This window comes from Stegodyphus dumicola, chromosome 3 (assembly GCF_044657685.1).
Source record: "Stegodyphus dumicola isolate Sdum_Otavi_A_Nest chromosome 3, ASM4465768v1".
NCBI classification, from domain to species: Eukaryota; Metazoa; Arthropoda; class Arachnida; order Araneae; family Eresidae; genus Stegodyphus; species Stegodyphus dumicola.
This window is the reverse complement of record NC_140770.1, coordinates 129,209,062-129,229,051: the sequence shown is the minus strand read 5'-3', so window position 1 is coordinate 129,229,051 and position 19,990 is coordinate 129,209,062. Positions and strand designations below refer to the sequence as shown.

The window sequence follows — 19,990 nt, the reverse complement described above, 5'->3', positions numbered from 1 at the left end:
GTTCTACTTTCGGTAGGCGTTGGCACAAAGTTTTACATGTATTTTCATCAGTAACTAATTTCTGACTACTCTCTGACGATGTATTTTGGATTTCGTTTAATTTACTCTTAATATTATCGAGAAATCGTTCCGATTTTAACTGTATCCTAACAGCCTTCTCTCGATAGTCCTCTGTTATTTCAAATTCTGTTTCGAATTCTTTATCATCAGTTATAGTATCTAAATAAGCACTGTGCGTCAATTCTAATGTTTCTGCCTTTTTCTTGAACAAATAAAAACACATTTCTGCTTCTTCATAATAAACATTATCATCATTTAAAAGTTCATCTAGTCTTTTATATGCTTTAGTAAAAGCTGAACGTTGCGCAGTTTTGTTTCTTTTCATCACTTCCATTTTGTCATAAAAGTTTAATATATTCAGATAAAAATTAGGCAAGAAAAGTATTTTAAACTTCAGTAAAACAATAATCAATAACTTCAAAACGGAAGTATAAGGTAATCAACTTACCCTATCTATTCTTTCATCCGACATGTTTCCAACAAACACGCCCACCCGGGGACGCCAGAAATGTCGTGAACATTGTGAGTTTAAGAGAAAATAATGAGCGGTTTGTTAAAATTTAGATCAGATGAAAGATCTTTTAATATATAGCATTTTAATACTATTTAGCACAGTGTAATAAGTTCATTTTACAGTACGCAACATCCTCAAAAATGATCGTTACAACGCAGTTCGATCATCCATCTTTTGAACAACAATCTCTCTCGTTGCCATTCCGTAACAGAGAAACTTACCTCTCATGGAGTTCGATAGTGGCGCGACAACATTACAGTCTTAATAAATTGGAGGTTCCACCGAGATACTGGAAATTAGGAGTGCAATTATCAATTTTGATGGTGCTGGTCTCCTAATCCCAGAAATTTGCTGAATTTTTTTGAACAAGTTTGCTAATACCATTTGCCGAGTTTGTTTATTTCAAGGATAAATGGATGTAAGAAGTCTGCCGTTTTAAAGCAAGATTTGAAGTGGATCATTCAAAGATTATCTTCTGTGCTTCTGTAACTTGCGTCCGAGCAAAAACTGTCAAAAATAGGATACTGCTGATCTCTGAAGATAAGATTAACTTTTGGTTTTCTTAAAAAGGCTTTTATTGAATTTTAATACTTTGTTTCAGAATTATAGTTTATCGTGTAAGATTTTGTTTAAAATAACTAACGCTAAAAATATTCAGCTTAAATTTATAATTGGTATTTGTGGTAAAGAAGTATTTTGAAACTATTATTTATGCTTTACTTTTATTTGTATTGAATTTTTATGTTGATAATTGATATGTGGAAGCCATCCCGGCGTTTATAAAAAAAAAAAAACTGCTAGCTGAATTTTGAATTTGTTGCCAAGCAGGCGCGTGGAAAATAAGTAGCAATGTCAAACTGACGTAGTGTGATTTGATTATACTGCAGAATTGGCAAAAGTTTTTTTCTTAGTTCTCGCCATCCAGGCGTGTGACAGATAGTAACGTCACCCCGACGTATTACAGATTGTATATTCTAAAAGTATTGTATTGATTGTATATTCCAAACTGGCAAAAATTGTTTTTGTTATCGCCAACCAGGCGTGGAGATAGATAGTAAAATCGTCAAACTGACGTTGGTAAAATTCCATTGTATTGCCTAACTGGCAAAGGTGTTTATATAGTTATAGCTAACGAGGCTTGTGAATAGTGAGTTAAAACGTCAACCCGACGTAGTATTAAATTATTTTGTGCCAACCTGACAAAGTTGTTTAAATAATTCTCTCCAATTGGTTAGTGTGAATTTCGTATTCGAGAAATTAAATCTCGCCAGAAATTATATATTTTTAATACAAGTACTAGCTTTTAGATTGAATTTCAAAAGGAAGCCTATTAAAAGTAACTTGTGTCAACATGTCATTCTTAACTAGGAGTAAAAAACAGGATTTAAAAGTACTAGCAGAAGAGTTAGGTTTAACCGTGAAACCTGAATTTAAGATTGCTCAGTTGCATAAACTGATTACTGAAAGTCCCGATTATGATGAGGAGTTTACTCGAGAACTACTGGCTGCAATTAGAGAAGAAAGGGAACGAAAAGAAGAATGCGAAAGAGAAGAAAGAGAAAGAGAAAAGGAACGCGAAAGAGAAGAAAGAGAAAAGGAACGCGAAAGGGAAGAAAGAGAAAAAGAACGCGAAAGAGAAGAAAGAAGAGAAGAACGCGAAAGAGAAGAAAGAGAAAATGAACGCGAAAGAGAAGAAAGAGAAAGGGAACGCGAAAGAGAAGAAAGAAAAGAAGAGCTTGAAAGAGAAGAGCGAATTAGAGCCTTTGAGCTACAGAAACTTCAGCTGGAAGCAATGGCTGCCACAGCACAGCCGGCAGAAACTACGCAGTTACCTGAGCAGCCTTTAAAAATCAGAATTCACGATGTCATGCCACGTTTCAACCCTAAAGAAGATGAAATAAATTTATTCCTGGTGTTATTTGAGCGTCAAGCTAAAATAATGAATATACCTGCTGAAAATCAAGTGACTCAACTTATTTCATTACTGCCTCCCGACATTGTTCAGCTTATTGCTAGAGAACCAGAAGAGGAAGCGAAAAAGTATGAATATGTAAAAACTTTACTGTTACAACGATTTAAATTGACTTCGGAAAAATTTCGACAACTATTTAATAAACACCAAAAATCTACTGAAAGTACTTGGTATGATTTCTACTATGAATTAAAAAATTATTTAGAAGGATGGCTTAACGGATTAAACATTAAAACTTTTGAACAGCTAAAAGATCTCATGCTGGTTGATCAAATAAAAAAGCGTACTTCTCCTGATTTCAAAGAACATTTTATGGATCAATGGACAACCATCATTTCACCTACTGAAACGGTTAAGAAAATTGAAGATTTTGAAGATGTGAGAAAAACAATAAAACCGAAATTTTCTACCAATCGGACTGAGAAATTTAACAAAGGATCATTTAAACCGCGTTATGATAATTTTGTGAAAAAAATAGAGCATCCGCCTCATTTTAAGCATTCTGATAGATGGGATGATTCAAAATACAAGAAAGATCATCAGCAAAGGAATCAGTTCCAAAACAAAAACCAAGAAAATTTATATGACAAAAGATATCGACCACGTTGTTTCGAGTGTGGATCATATGAACATTTTAAGCCTCAGTGTCCTCGCTTAAAACCAAATGAAAAGGTAAATTGCGTATCTTCAAATGATGATTTGTTAGAGACATATACAATTAACGGTTTAGTGAATGAGTATGAAATGCCTATTCTTCGAGACACAGGAGCCACTGTTGATGTTATTTCTCGGAAATACATAGATAACGCAAAAATGACTGGAGAACATGTCTGGATACAATATCATTTAAATGACCATTTAGTGTGTCTACCGTTAGCGGAAGTTGAAATTAATTGCGAACTTGGTAATATAAAGACAAAGGCAGCTGTTGTTACAAATGATCCCGGAAGATATGTATTGGGTAACAAAACTGCACAATTGTTCAAAAATAAATCATTCTTAAATTTAGAAAAAATATATGCGGTTTTGACACGATCTCAAGTAAAAGGATCTCCTGAAGATGATCGAAGCAGAGAAATTGAAATGGAGAAACTAGAAGAATTGACGTTTATTGACACTGACGAAGATATTTTACCGCAAGCTGATGAGGAAGACAAGGAAATTAAGAAAGTGATTAATGTTAATTCAAAGGAATTAATTGAATCTCAGCATCAAAGCAGAGATCTAGCGTCATTACTTAACGAAGCTAAAAATGAAAATTCAAGCAAGACAAATGATTTCAAAGTAAAAGAAAACGGATTGTTGGTGAAAAGGAAAATAGATAAAAACGGAAATGAAAGGGAATTAATTGTTATTCCTGAAAAATATAGGGATCAAATAAAGTCATTATGTCATGATAGCACATCTGGACATTTAGGCGTCGTCAAAACTAAAGATAGATTAACAAGATACTTTTACTGGCCTAATTGCTATAAAGAAATAGAAGAGTATGTTAAAACTTGCGATCCATGTCAAAGAGTGGGAAAATCTAATGATAAAGCCAAAGCACCTTTGACTTTAGTACCAATTATTGCAGAAGTATTTTCAAAAATTATCTTTGACGCATGCGATCCTTTACCAATAACACCTAATGGCAATAGATATTTAATTACAGCTATTTGTTTAGCTTCAAAATATCCGGATGATGTACCTGTTCCTAATATTGGCACAACGTCAGTAATTGAAGCCATGTTACAAATATTTAGTAGAATGGGTTTCCCGAAAGAAATACAAACTGATCAAGGTACCTCCTTTATGAGCAATCTAGCCATAGAATTTGTAGAAAAATTTGGAATAGGAGTAACTAGAAGCTCAGTACACCATCCGCAGAGCAACCCTGTTGAAAGATTTCACCGAACAATCAAACGAATTTTAAAAGTTTTATGTATCGAAGCAGCCCCTGAGTGGGAGAAGCAAGTTCCCGCAGCTCTATTTGCTTTAAGAACAATAACGCACGAGAGTACGGGATTTACACCTGAAGAATTAGTATATGGTCGAAATCTTAGAACACTTGTAACATTATTATATGAACAATGGATGAATCCTGAAGTCGAAGGAAATAATGTTGTTGAATACGTTTTTCAATTGATAAATCGGTTAAAAAGATGCAAAGAGCTGGCTACAGATAAAATGCTGGAAATGCAAACCAAAAGAAAGGTGTGGTACGATCGTAAAGCTATAAAAAGAGAATTCTCTGAAGGGGATTTAGTATTAGTTGTATCAACGAATAAACCAAACAGACTAGCAGTTGAATGAAAAGGTCCTGGGAAGGTTGAGAAGAAATTATCCGAAACTAATTATGTTGTGAGTTTCGAAGAAAAAAATGACTTTAACCAAGTCTACCATGTTAACATGCTAAAACTCTATCATAGACGAGCAGAATCGGTTAACCTTATGATTACAGAAGATCAATCTGAAATTGATGATATGGAGGAAAATTTCCCAACAATTGACTCTGAACCAACATTGTTCGATTTTGAGGACATCAAAGAAAACAGCTCCTTAAGTGATAAGCTAAATGAACAACAGATTCAAAAATTGCATGATATGCTGCTGAAGTTTTCAAAAATCTTTTCTAATAAACCTGGAAAACCTCATTTAATAACGCATGATATTCAATTGACAGAAAACACCCCAATCCACTGTAAACCATACAGAATGTCTCCTAGACAAACGGATATATTAAAAACAGAAATTGATAAAATGCTTCAGCATAAAATAATTGAAATAGGAGATTCAGATTACACTTCTCCTATGATTTTAGTAGAAGTAGCAGGGAGGGATCCAAGACCTTGTATCGACTATAGAAAATTGAATAAATTGATTAAAACACAATTCTTCCCCTTGCCTAACATCGAACAACGAGTAGAAACGGTAGCAGGCGCAAAATATATAACTCTTTTGGATTTAACAAAGGGATACTGGCAAATACCTTTAACACCTAATGCTCAAAGATTAGCCACTTTTTTTACAAGTTTTGGCACATTTAGACCTCTACGAATGCCTTTCGGACTTAAAAATGCACCATTTTCATTTAGTAAAATGATGGCCGAAATCCTTCACGGTTGTGAAAACGTTGCTGTTCCATATTTAGATGACGTGGCAATCTTTTCAAACACCTGGGAAGAACATCTAAGTCACCTGAAAGCCGTTTTGTCCAAAATAAAGGACGCTGGTTTAACAATTAAACCAATAAAATGTAAATTTGCTCAAGATAGCGTAAAATATCTAGGACATATTGTAGGTCGTGGTATAAGAATGCCAAGTGAAGTGAAAGTAAAAGCTATTCTTGATTTTCCAGTGCCATCCACAAAAAGTCAAGTCAGAGCATTTTTAGGATTAGCGGGATATTATAATCATTACATTCCCATGTTCTCATCTATCGCAGCACCTTTAACAGAAACTTTGAAAGGAAACTTAAAGAAAGGGAAAATAAATTGGACAGAAGAGTGCACAAAAGCATTTGAAGAGCTAAAAGAGAAACTGTCTCAAAGGCCTATACTACATGCACCTGATTTCAATAAGGCGTTTATTTTGCAAACTGATGCGTCAAACTCTGATATGGGTGTCATTTTAGCTCAAAAAGATGAACGAGACAATGAACATCCAGTATTATACCTCAGTAAGAAGTTTACAGAAACTGAAAAAAAGTACTGTACTACAGAAAAGGTGTGTGTGTGTGTTTAATTATGGCAAAGCACGATAGGGCTATCTGCCTGAGGGGAGGGATGCCTTTCGTGGAGGACTTTCTAAGGGAAACTGGCTCGTATACACGTTACACATGGGGAAAACCACGAAAACGCCCATGCAGCCAGCCCGTTCGCGGGATTCGAACCGAACTAACAGTGTTCACCATCTTTACCCCTCGGCCGCTGGTGGGCCACTCTCCAGCGTACGAGACTGTGTATTGGAAATTCTAAAGATATGCTCATTTTAAAATTATTTTGCGATGTTTCTGTTGAACTGAATTTTATGGTTTAAGTGCGAAGAACATGATATTTAATACATAAAAGTTTACACCCTAAATGTTCAAAAAACGCCCCTTTTGGCGGAATTTAAAATCTGAAACCTTTCAGATTTTATTTTTTTTACTTTGTTCTACTATTAAGGAGCCGGCTTGGAAAAAAAGGGTTAAAAATTATTCCCACAGTAACTTAAAGAGAAATTTTTCAGCGTTATAATGTAACGTATTGTATTCGTTTTGCGAGGCCCCACTACACTGAATTTTGAAAAATTCTCCTTAAAACACTGTATTGTTATAGCTAAGATGCTGAGCGCAAAACAAAGAAAATTGGCTGAAGTAATAGTGTTTCAATATTTAAATTAAAACCTGACTCAGAGACACCAGCTTATACATAATAAAACTGAGTAAAAAACAATTTTCCGCTATTTATTTCTGAAACGTTTACCAGGAATTCCTTTGCCTTCATCAGGAAGTGTTAATGACATATTTGAACTTGAACCAATGACTTCAAAAATAAACGCCAGGAAATGAATCGAACAGTTATGACTAAACTAAAACCAGGAATAGATTCACTAGATTATACAGATTTGAAATTGAGATGGAAAGGGAATCTGGCGGGCGATAAAAAAACCCTTTCTGATGCAATACGTTTTGTTTCAGTCAATTTCACAATTTTTATTATCGACATTTCATAACTCAAAGTAATAAATGCATTAGGTATTCAAAACTTACAATGTAAAAGATTTTATTTAACATCTTAAGAACGAAACCTCTCGTAGCATTTTATTCTTGATTCCTTTCTCGTCAACTGAAGGACCTCGGGTTTCACCATTTTTACTTCCTTGTACGAAGTAAAAAGGAAGTATTGCAATCGCGAAAAGTTTCAGGCAGTATATTTCAACGAAAATATCCATTTTGACCGCTATCGAATGCAATTTAACGATGTTTTTGCGTGATATCTGAACGTAAGGACAGAATAAAATACTCTTTTCCTTTTAATAAATTATTATTAAAAAAAAATTATAAAACTGCTTTAAAATTAATTCTGAAGAGAATTTTTTGTGGCGTCTGTACGAACGTGCGTACGTACGTATCTCGCATAACTCAAAAACGAGTAACCTCAGAACGTTGAAATTTTGTATATACGACTGCTATAACATGTAGATGTGCACCTCGTATTTTGGTTGCAATCGGCCGCACCAAACGTATATAAATATATTTATATATATATATCCACTCTGTTACCCGGCTCAGTAATCTCAGTTTCTTTACTCTTATATGTTTGTAAATTGTACATTTTTTGCTTTAAAAAATGATTGAATTATGTTGTTTTTATCTTCCGGTTAAGGTTTTTATGCCTTTAGTAAAACTGTATGCAATATTTTTAGAATTATCAACAATTTTAAAGTTGTTTAAGTGCCGCTAAGCCTTTTTTATGGCGGCTATTGATTGTTTACATTTGAAACAGCAGACTAGTGGATTTAATGCCAATCTAGAGAAACTTAGCTTCGCAACAAAAAAGATAACGCATTCATTTATTATTGCCAATTAAATCATGCTTAATCCTTTCTGGAAATTTTTCGAGGAAATAAGAGTTTAAGATTTACTTCGTAATTTTTAATATAGATATTTTGAGTTTTTATGTATTTTCGTCTTCTCGCGAAGTGAGAACTGAATTAATTGAATGAGAAATACTCAATCGTCTGTGAAAAACTGGTTCTTTTTTGTTTTAGTTGCTTAATTTTTTTTATACATCATTCTAGCTTTATTATAGTATTTGAATAGAACATGTGGCAATGATTAGATAATTCTATTCTTTAAATGATATAAATTTTGTGCATTATGAGTTATAATATGAACGAAATATGATACTGTTAAGTGAATCTATCACCAGAGTGTCGCTATGGTAAAGAAATACTAGAGTGAATTTTAAAGAATGCATTTATTCTATTGTGGTTTATGCGCTGTCGGTGAAGTAGATTTAATTCAATCAAATATGTTTAAATGAAATGCAAGAAAAAATGCGTATAATTTAATATTCCTTACAAGGAAGTCATGTGGTGTACACATCAGATATTTCCAGTGGAAGTGAGCCGAGTCAATGGCCCAGTGCTTAAAAACTGCCGACATTTATGGTTTAGCCCGGATTTGAATCCTGGCCAGCGAACTTTACCATGTATACTGTGAACTTGAGCCGGTAACCCGTTTTCACTCGAAAAACCTTCGACAAAGGCATTCCTCCTCTTAGATTGGATTATTCAATCAAGGCAAAGCACACGAGGGCTATCTGCCTAAAGGGAGGGATGCCTTCATGGAGGACGTTCTGAGGGAAACTGGCTCGTATACACGTTACACATGGGGAAAACCACAAAAACGCCCATGTAGCCAGCCCGTTCGCGGGATTCGAACCTCGGACCGAACTACCAGTGTTCAGCGTCTTTACCACTCGGCCGCTGGTGGGTCCTCTTAGATTGAACGTTTTATGTATAATCTCTTCCATAAGTCAGACCTTTGTAGTGTCTTGTCTAACGCAGATAGTACCTAAGAGCATGAAAAACAGCTCATTTCAAAAATTCTATGGCAGTTTAAGTACAGTCCTCATCCGTCATAACAGCATTTTCGTTCACAGTTATTAATTGGATAATGTAAATTACGGTTCTTGTATAATTAGCTACAATTATAGATTTGAAACTGATGCGTGATTAACAACAGTTACTTCAATAACTCTGCTTCTTAAGCTAAAAAAAAGCGTTAGTATTATTTTTGAAGTGAAGGGGGAAAACTTATTTCTTAAAATATGATGCGTCATTTTTAAGGCTGATTTCGGAGTCAACGCGATCTTAATTAAACAGAACACCAGTCGAATCCGTGCCGACCAACCGGTATAGTGATTAGCGCCGCTAACTGCCGTGCCGAAGGGCCCGAGTTCGAATCCCGAAGAAGGCATGGATGTTTCTAAATGTATAGTGTCGGTGCGGCATGGCGGATCCTAAATATGTGGCAAGCCGAAAGTCCTCTCGTGTGGTTGGGTGAGAGATCCTCGGTATCGTCTTCTCGGGGTGATCTCCGCCAAAACTGGGGGCGGAACGGAGCTAAAACGCACTGTCACCTGAATGGTGTTCAAGGCTGTTGCCAACGGCAGGCGTAATCTAGTGCTCCTTGCCATGAGGAATTTCGTGGGCTTCGGGTGACTAAGTCAGACAAATGCGCATAAGCAACAACAACAACCAGTCGAATCTGTTAAGGAAGATTTTGCTGCAAAACAGCGTGACGTAACTAAATCTAACCTGATTCATTTACTATGATAAAGGTTAGGTTCACGATCGGGGGGAATGTCCTGTACAAGTTATTTCATCAGTTATTCTCAGGATAACAATGGCATATATACTCACAATTACGAATATACTGAGTTACATAAATTAAAATTTTAGATGTGAAGAATTTTGTCGAAATTATTTTGTTTAAATGGAAATAGATCAAAATTTCAAAACACATAGAATGATTTAAAAACAAAATTGAAAACAAATTCTTAAATGTTTAACATAATTTTTACTAATAACAGCATGCGTCGCTCTCCTTTGTCTTGTAATGCATTTGAATAAATTATTGGTATTTTTGGTAAATATTAGATTATCCCCTCCAAAATTTTTAGACTTTTATATACATCGTAGGGAAGCTAGGAGATAATTGTAATAGAAGTAAATAGTAGTAACATACATGTTACGCATTGATTTAGTTTTTTTTTTTTTTATCAGAATTTGGATTATGACGGGCTCTATATTACCTAAGCACAGTCAATGCTCTACCGAAGAAACCGGTGTGGGAGATCGCGGGCACGCGCTTTGTTTTCGCTAGTTTTGGAGGCGGGGATATTTTCGTAAATTTTGATTTAAAGTAAGTCAATTGGATCTTTTTTAAAAATTTTTTACCTATTTATTTTAGCTATGTATCAAGTTTTAAAATGCGGCTGCATTTTTTTACTAATCCCAATATTTTTTTATAAATCAGCAAAAATGGAAACCGTACAATAGGGAAGATGCGACAGCTACAAATTGCCTCGAGATTTTGATTCATTTAATTAAAATTTATTCTTTAAATGTTAACACGCAAATTACTTTTTTCTGTTTAGTTTTCTTTCCCAGAATATAAAACTCAGTTTTTCATTCTCAAACCTCTCCCTATGGCTTCACCTCTGAAACAGACTAAGAGAGGCCGAAGTAAAATGAAATCCGTCTTCCTAACTTAACTGATACACCCAAAAATGAAAGCACTGGAAAAAGAATATGAAAAGAGACTTGAAAGAGAGATAAAAAATGAAAAATGATGAAAAAGATAAAGGAAACGTACAGATTAAAGAATAGAAAATCTTAAGAAACGAAGAATTAAAAATGAAGACGAGGATTTTGAATTCAGGTACAGATACTAAAACATAAAAGTGGTTTTGCTTAACTTAAGAAGCAGCTTATAACAACTCCGTCGAAGAACAATGGGTGCAATGCTCAATTTGAAAAATGTGGGCCCCAGTATTACATGAATGAGTAAAAGTATTCTATCATTTCCTTGTGATAACTGAAATTCTGATGAAGATTGAATTTTATGTTGATTGGTTAAATAAGTTGATCTTCGTTTCACTACAAATGACTTGGTATCATTCGATGCCATTAAATACATCAAGTAACGATAATAATTAAATGTTTTTTTAAATATGTTCGTTTTTATTGTTACCATTTGCCCCCGTCCGTTACGATTCGTCTTTTCGAATGTTTCTTTTGGGAATATAATGAATGGATAGTTACGTTATAAAAACAGTAATTATAATAAAAAATATCGGAAATATAGTTAAATCGTTTTTCAAAGAATGTAATAAGAAGCTCCTAGTTCCCCTACCGCTTTATATGCATCAAAGCGTCTCTCATTCTGTGATCCGCCGACAGAAGTGGTTCCCCGAGATCTGCTCTTGTAATTCTTCTCGATTTCCAAAAAAGACAAAATTTAAATTAACTGCATTAATTTAAGCTAAGTTTTAATTTCTGAAAATCGTAAAGTATGGTAATTATGCATGGCAATTGTCCGTCCATTTTCTCCCAAGACTTACATTTTATGAAATTAATTACCGGTTACCCTACCTACGAATTTCCTACTTCTAGTCTTAGCATCAAAACCAGGCTTTACAAGCATTATGATTGCGGTGCATCTTGCCAGCATATACCTAAACACACAGGAGTTATTTTGCAAGAATAGACACGCTCATCCATCTCGTTAATACGAATACCAATATTTATTAAGTATTTTTGTAAATACGATAACGATTATTTTAACTTTAATAGTCCTGAATTATGAAAACCGAATATAAATTTTCTTGTATTAACTTTATGACTTGACACCAATATAAAATTATATATACTTTAATTAATTGTGTAACCACAATGCCATATTTCTAAGCGCTGTTAGCTTCTAAATATTTTATTCTACTTTAAAACTCTCCTTACAGGGCCCGCCAGCGGTAAAACTGGGTGAACACTAGTATTTCGATTCGAGGTTTGAATCCCGCAAACGGGCTGGTTGCATGGACGTTTTCGTGGTTTTTCTCATTTGTAACGTGTATACGAGCCAGTTTCCCTTAGAAAGTCCTCCCCTCCACGTAGGCCTCCCTGCCTTAGGCAGACAGTTATCGAGACTTTACTATAATCACATAAACCAAACTAAAACACACATTACACTGCAGGTATATGTGTTGGTATTATAAATGAAAATTTTATTGCTAAAAACTCATTCTTATTTTATTATTCACATTATAAAAAGAAAGAATTACCAGTCCTGTAAAAATTTAATGTCTGTCCAACATCGTTAAAACGTTATTTATACTTATATAATTTGTCAGTTACTCTTATTCCAAAAATCGTTTTACCTTAAACTTTTTCTTACTGTTGCCATCTACTATTTTCTCAATTCTGTCTTGCCGTGGCCACACATTTGAAAGCCGTTGGGTTACAATTGTGGGTTAGGTTATGTGAGTGCGGCAAAGCCACAAGGTTATTTGCCTAAGGTAAAGGAATGCTTTCGTGGAGAACTTTCTGTGTGGAAAGTGGCTCGTATTCACGCAACACACAGGGAAAATCCAAACATGGAGCCCACCCATTTGACTGGGATAGAACACCTAAATCAGGGCGAACTACCAGTATTATGCGGTCTTAACAAATCACCCGCTGGTTGGGCCCTTAATTGATTGTGTTTTAAAAGCAGATTGGTAGACACGCATGCTAAAAGAATCGCTTACAAAGGGGATTACAGTAACGTCGCCGGTAGAATATTCTAATTTATAATAATGACGACCATTTGACAAATAGGTTGTTATGTTTCAAACGCTTTTACTTTAAGAATTCAGAATTATTTTACATGTCAGGCCAGTTTAGAATCGGGCCGAGATAATTTACAGAATAGCTTAAGCCATGAAAACGTTTTGACATGAAAGTTGAAAGATGCCGAGATTATACCCATATATGGAAAATTCGTACATCATATCGATATTTAAATAATCTTTTTAAGAAGTTGCTAATTTTAAAGCATTAAAAATCAAAAGTTTTTGCGCCACAAGACGATACTTTTCAAATTGATACATTTAATTTAAAGTCAAATGCGTAATCATAATTATTAAACAAGTCATAACATGAATTTAATTAAAATTTAAAGTACATTAATTACTAAGCTAGGTTTCGATTACCATTTTCTAATGTTATTGAATTTATAAAGAAGTAAAATTATATCAATATGTTTTAAATAAGATAAAACAAACCCGGTAATTAATATTGTTACGAATTCGGTACTTAAAAAGCTAATGTTAGTTCAATTATAAATTAATTGGTTTTACTTCCTGCGCAGTGCAGCGCGTGACGAATATTAAAAGAAGAAAGCTAAGCCGGAAAATTAAAAATACAAGAGCGCGTGCATTAAATAAATAAATATCTCTTTTTGATTTCGAGAAAGTACTGGAAAATTCTAGCGCGTGATTTTAAAAGCTTATAAAAGGAGGAAAACATCTCAGTTCGTAGTAGTTGCTTAGTTTGTTGTTGTTTAGAAAACTGCTCTTGTTGATTGTAGCGAATTCGCGGATTAGCTTTCTTTAGCTGTTTTGAATTACGTTCTATTGGACATTTGAGTAGTTAAAAGATAACTACTGTGAGATATTGTAATACTGCATGATAATTTGAGAAAATTTAAGCATTTTTGTTGTGATAATAATAAATTTTTGTTCATTTTTCATCGGACTTGTGCATTCATTTCATAACGATCCCTTACGCACGCAACAATATGCATAATTTAAATGGATAAAATTTATAATTTACAAATTTATGGAATTAAAGAAATTTTATAAATGAAAAAAATTAATTAAAAATATCTGTCAATTAGCGTTAGTTAAGTCTTTATAATTTACTCTACAAAACTCTAATATTAAACACTTCAAACGGAATAAATATTAACCAGTAAAATTACTCTATAAAAATCACTTGCAGATAAAAAATGGAATTTGCACAATTTAATAAAAGATCACAGCATCATTGCCTTCGCTATTTTTGTAAATGTGTGATCAAAATTTTCTTCACAGCACTTCCTTTGCTGTTTAAATATTGTTATCAATATTTCTTTTCTATCTACATTTAAGAGACGATGTAAATTAAAAACCGGATGATTAATCGGAGATAAGAAGACGTGATAAAAAACGGCAATCTTGCAAGTTTTAACTGAAGAGTCGGCATTTCTGTTTGTACGCATTTAAAGTATGAGACTTTTCCAGATTTCTTCGTTTACAGGTATACCTTCTGGACCCGCATAAAACATGGTTTCAGATATCAGAAGTCCTTGAAATTTTAAAGGTAGTTTATAAGAAAAAAATGCTCTTACATGTTACATGATCTCACGTAATACTGAAAACCTTCTATGTAACTTAAAAATAAATAATCTAAATACCTTTTTATGCGATAAAGCACTCATAAAAATTGCAAATTATCTTTTACATATTTGAAATGTTTGGCTGCAGTAATGAGAGAAGAAACACAAGTGCGTACTAAAAAAATTCTTTTTTTACGACCAATAATATCAACAAACCTCGATTTCTTTTGAGTTAACGCGTTGTAATAAATTTATAGTTTTAATTAAATAAAGTATAATTTGGTAAGCTTAATCGGTTTTACATGCGAGATGAAAGAAACTTCGAAATCAAAATGCCTTTTATTAATATATGCTTTTAATTTCTACTGTTTTGATCGCGACAGATCAAACGATTTCATCACTCAAGAAATGATTGAAAAAAAGGAAGAATGACAAAAATTATTTTACTAGCTTTAATTTTTTCAAGTTAATAAAATAATTATTTCGCCTTTTTTTCTTTCTTGCCCCCCTCCCAAAAGCAATAAGCATAATACAGCATTCTTGTAAAACATATTCTTTCTCGCTTTCATATTCTTTTATGGCTACATTTTTAAAAGTCAGAGTTAAATTCCACACATTATAAGTGGAGAAATTAATTCCTATTAACCTTTTAATCCTCAACCTGTTGAGGAATACATAATACTTAAAAAAGAACTCATGTCAAATGCTTTACAAATGCAAAATCCAACTGTTATATATTAATCTTTTACTATATCAATAATACAAAACGTAAACAATTAATAAATTCGCGTAAATAACCACCATACAATATTAAAAGAAAATACAAAAAATATAAGAAAATTTTTTACTCACCACAATTTTGCCTTTCTGACGTATTCCTTTGCAAAAATCACTGATTTCCTATTTTAAGAGTTCTATGAAAAATCTTAGACGATAACAAAACCAAATAAAACAAAATAAAAGGATTATAATGTAGATTTTCGCCGGGCTGAAAAAATTTCTTTTTTCACTTACCTAAATAACAAAATTAAGAACGCGGGGGAAAAGTAGACATTAATATTAACAAGGCCCGGTACAGCGTCCTTGTCAGAACAGGAAAAACAAACCGACTGATTTAAAAATTTGCGGACATATGAATCAAGCTAAAGAAATTAAGTGAGCTAGAGCCGGTTTCCGTTGGGGGGGTTGCCACTTTTTCCCAAACATGTGCCGGTAGAACTTGGTGGCAGGTTGGAGAGTTCTATCGCCAAGTGATGTATTCAAAGAGGTGCGTATCACGCGCGCGAGACTTCAAAAACGTTTGCATTCCAAGAACAGAGTTAGTAGTATTTTAGCCCAATTCTTCGACAATGTTTTCTATTGGCATTTTGTATATCAACGAGGACGATATCTGAAATTTTATGACAATGCAAAATATGGGAAATAAATGGCAGCCCCTTCAAAAGTATGATAAAAATAAATATGCGAAACCAGTTTATTTCATCTATTTTGTGAAATTAAGTTGAAGAATCTTTTGAAAAGACATTATTAAATTAAAAATGCCGAAAAAATGGGGATGAAGTAAAAACCTATAATAATTGCTAATGAAATTAAATTTAATGTAATAAAATATTATGCACGAATATAATTTTGAGTTTATAAATTATTTTTTAATTCAAACTGCGTTCTCGACGTTATATATAATAGTAGATATTACATTTTCTTTTCTTCACTGATTTAAATAATGTTTTCCAAGCACTCTGGAGTTGCGTAGCTTTAGCCTCATTAATTTATTCGCGAGTTTTTAGTCATTTATCTCAATAAAATATTTCAAAATTACAAATTTTTTTTTCGTGAGCGAACGGAAGATTAGAAACTCACTTAATGGAATTCCATACACTCTTCCATCCCTTCTTGAGACATATGTGTGGTTGTATTGTTCAATATATTTCATTTTCGCATAGCTTTTTCCTTTTCATTTTTTGAAGAATTCACACTTTTGTAATTTCACTATAAATGTTCCCTTTTATTTTTTTATTTTACATAAAAATTTTCCATTCATTATGTAGAACAGACAGCATTGAAATCTTTTTTTTTTCTCATGAATCATGGATGAAGCTGTGATAATTCGCTAACCAAGCAGTGCAATAAAAACTGGAAAAAGGGCAATTTCGTCTTTGAAAAGAATCAAAATTTATCTGCAATTCATTAGTCATGGACGGAAAAATATATTTAATTTGAAATGTCATCAATTTTTTTAAAAAATTATGTAACTAAAACTGAACTAGTAGTTAATATTGTTTTCAAATAATACTTCTTATCTTTGCCGATTGTTTCATTGCTTATGAAAGAATTTATGTTTATTTATTACAAAATACTTCCGATAAACTTATAACTTCGTTTTTAATTTGGATCAGTGGCATTTTATTATAAAGATGTTTATATTCAGAAATGAGCATACTCCAGGGCCTGATTTCTTAATCGGGTTTTTAGTAACGGGCACGTGTCCCAGGATAAACAGGGCAAATGCCCCTTACTCAATAGTAAACGGAGCCCATGCTGTGGGCCCTTCTCCCAAGAGACCTCCAAAATTTCCTACAGTATTTAAAATTTTATGTATTTTATATAATTCTGGGCCTTAGAAACATAAGTTTTAAAGCAGAAAATATCAAAAGAATTTTTTTCACTTTTGATATAGACTGCATTTTTTAAATCTGCATTTTATAAATATGCTCAGTCATTAAATTGATAAGCAATAATTCATATCTCCGTAACTAATTAAGATAGTATTAAAACCAATAAAAGTTCTATAGCCTCTTCTTTTTTTCCAAAGAAAGTTCTTAAGTTTTTTTCCAAAGAAATAAAAAAGGATTTTGATTTCAATTTTTTAATGCAATACATACTAAACTGAAATTATGAAAACAAAACGTACAAAAAGTAGAATATGCTTTTTAATACAAATAATTTTGAATGAAGGATACTAAATTATCAAGTGCTTCATGAAATGATTTATATGAAATATAATTTACATCAATGACATCTTCTTAGATAAAAAAATGTAGAGAAAGTGAGAGTGGCTATAGTATTACGTTTTTCTCCCGGGTCTTCCGGTCACATAAATAGGAGATGCCCCCTTCCCACAAGAACTAGCACTCCAAAAAGTGTAAAAACATTTTTTTATTTTGAAACAAATTAAAATTTATATGCAACAATTTTTAAGATTATACAAATTAAGTAATATTCTATCAACAGAATTCGTTATATTAGAAAAGATAGATCATGGTGGAAATATAAATAGATTAGTAGAAAGTAAACAGAGAATAGTTTTTAAATAAAATTTTAAAAAAATCTGAAAAGTTACAGATTATAAATTACGTCCAAAGGGGGCGTTTCTTTAACATTTTGTGTGTTATATTTATTTACTAAATATCACGTTCTTCGCACTTAAACCATAAAATTCAGTTCAACAACAATGTCGCAAAATAGTTTTAAAATGAGCATATCTCTAGAATTTGCGATATAGAGACTCGCGCTTTGGAGATAAAAATGTTTTTTCTGTACAACGTTGCCATTGCTCTCTTTGAAATCCTTGAATTTGTGAATCAAAAATTCGTTAAAGTTTTAAAAAATATGAAATCCATATTAAAGCAAATTCCAAAGTTCAAATTTGGCTTCCACATGCCCATATTCGTAGGAGGATTACGTCATTCAAAATTCGATGGCTCTATGTACCGTTGTTTTATCACAATGCGAGAAATATACATACATTTATGCAGATTTTTCATTATTTAATTTCTTCAAATATAATGCAGGACACTAGCATTTGGTGGCAACAGTTTGCAAAGTGAAACGGACATTTATAGTGAACCAACGCAAAATCGAAAAATGAAAACAATAGTTCTTTAGGGACAAAGCCCCTTCGGACTAAATATTTTTTATGATGTTTACCGGTTTTATCAACAACCAGCGAATAACTGTCAAGTTGGGCGATGTTTATCGCCAAACGATATAGCAAATACAAAACCATAGCCAAAATGAAGTAGTAAGAAATCGTAAAATCGCCTTTCCCCATCGGATTCAAAATGATAACATTTTACCATCAAAGTGAAAATGAAGCTATTACATTCTTCCAAGAAAGAGAGGTAATTGTCGGATTTTCGATGCCATATTAACTGCTGTTGCCGATTCATGGTAGCCTGGAAGAATAAATTCTAATTTTTTGTTTTTACGCAGGAATTTTTTAGAAATAAAAGTTCTTTTTTTTCCCCCAATTTTCTCTGAAATTTCAAAGTTTTTTTTAAGGTGGGGAGGGGCTAAATTTCTTGACGATGGTAAAACCCACAAGTACCAATTATATAAAGTTTGTTAAAGAAATTATTAATTTTTTTCAAATTAAATGTATTTTCATGAATAGTAACATATTTTCTTTATTAGGTACGTTGCAGTCAATAAAAATGAGCAATATCCACATATTTTAAGATAAAATATTTGCAGTGAAATTTATTTAATAGATTATATAAACTACTTGATTTCAGCTTAGTACAGAAATCGTTAAAACACCATAAGTGTTAAGCCCAGGACGCTCACATGTATTAAGAAGAACCTAATTTAAAACTGGAGGCACGAGACAAGACCTGTTGTGAGGCCACCCTTCCCCTAGTTTTTTTCAACGTAGTAAATTACATTTCATGTAAAGTATTCTGCAAAATAATCCACTAATTTAATATTTTTCACTCAAAGACATTTAAACAAAAATGCATGTTTAATCTTTTTATGCTCTTTTTTTACTTCCTTGTACGAAGTAAAGGCAGTATTTTAATTGCGAAAAATTTCTGGTATCATATTTCAACGAAAATACCCATTTTCACTGCTTTAAGATCCATTTTATAAAGTATTTCTCCCGCCTCCTTAGCACGCTTTTGTAGTGTGGTGGTCAGCACAATCGACGCGTATTCGAGAGACCCGTGGTTCGAGTCCCGGCGAGGGCGTTGCTCATTTTTCAAGTCTCCTGCTTCCGAAAAACCCTGTCTCTACAGTGGCGCCAGAGCTAAAAGTATGGTGGTTGATGATTCTCCACACACAGGATTTGGCGATTGGGTCCCCTAATCCTCAGTCGCCCTTAAAAAGGGGGAGTATATAAAGTATTTCTCACGCCTTCTTAGCGTGCCTTCGTAGTGTAGCGGTCAGCACGCTGGGCGCGTATTCTAGAGGTCCATGGTTCGATTCCCGGGGATGGCGTTGCTCATTTTTCATCTCTTCTGCTTCCAATTAACCTTATGTCTCTACAATTTGAACGATGTTTTTGCGTGACATCTATGCGGACGGACAGAATAAAGTACTCTTCCTTCCAAAACGGGTTGTAAAATGGATTTTGAATGCATTCAGAAGAGTGTTTTTTTTTTTTTTTTTTTTTTCTCCCCCGTGACGTCTGAATATACGTACGGGTGTACCCCGCATAACTCAAAAGCGAATGTTGAAATTTCTCAGTGGGAATGCTATAACATGTAGTTATGCACTTTCTTTTTTGTTTGCAATTGGCCACACTAAACGCATATAAATATATATACTCACTCCG

The 19,990-nt window shown here is 33.3% G+C and overlaps 1 protein-coding gene across 2 annotated transcripts in view; it reads right to left on the bottom strand.

The window, feature by feature from the left end:
- LOC118180007 (protein FAM13A-like) overlaps positions 1 to 15,599 on the bottom strand; it is a 123,537-nt gene extending 107,938 nt beyond the window's left edge. The window contains exon 1 of one of the 2 annotated variants that reach the window (XM_085813318.1): positions 15,451 to 15,599. The gene's annotated coding sequence lies outside the window, so the exon portion shown is untranslated. Of the gene's footprint in view, positions 1 to 15,288; positions 15,414 to 15,450 lie in introns of those variants that run through there. The other variant, XM_085813316.1, reaches the window with a different exon arrangement.
- Positions 15,600 to 19,990: the final 4,391 nt, after the last annotated feature.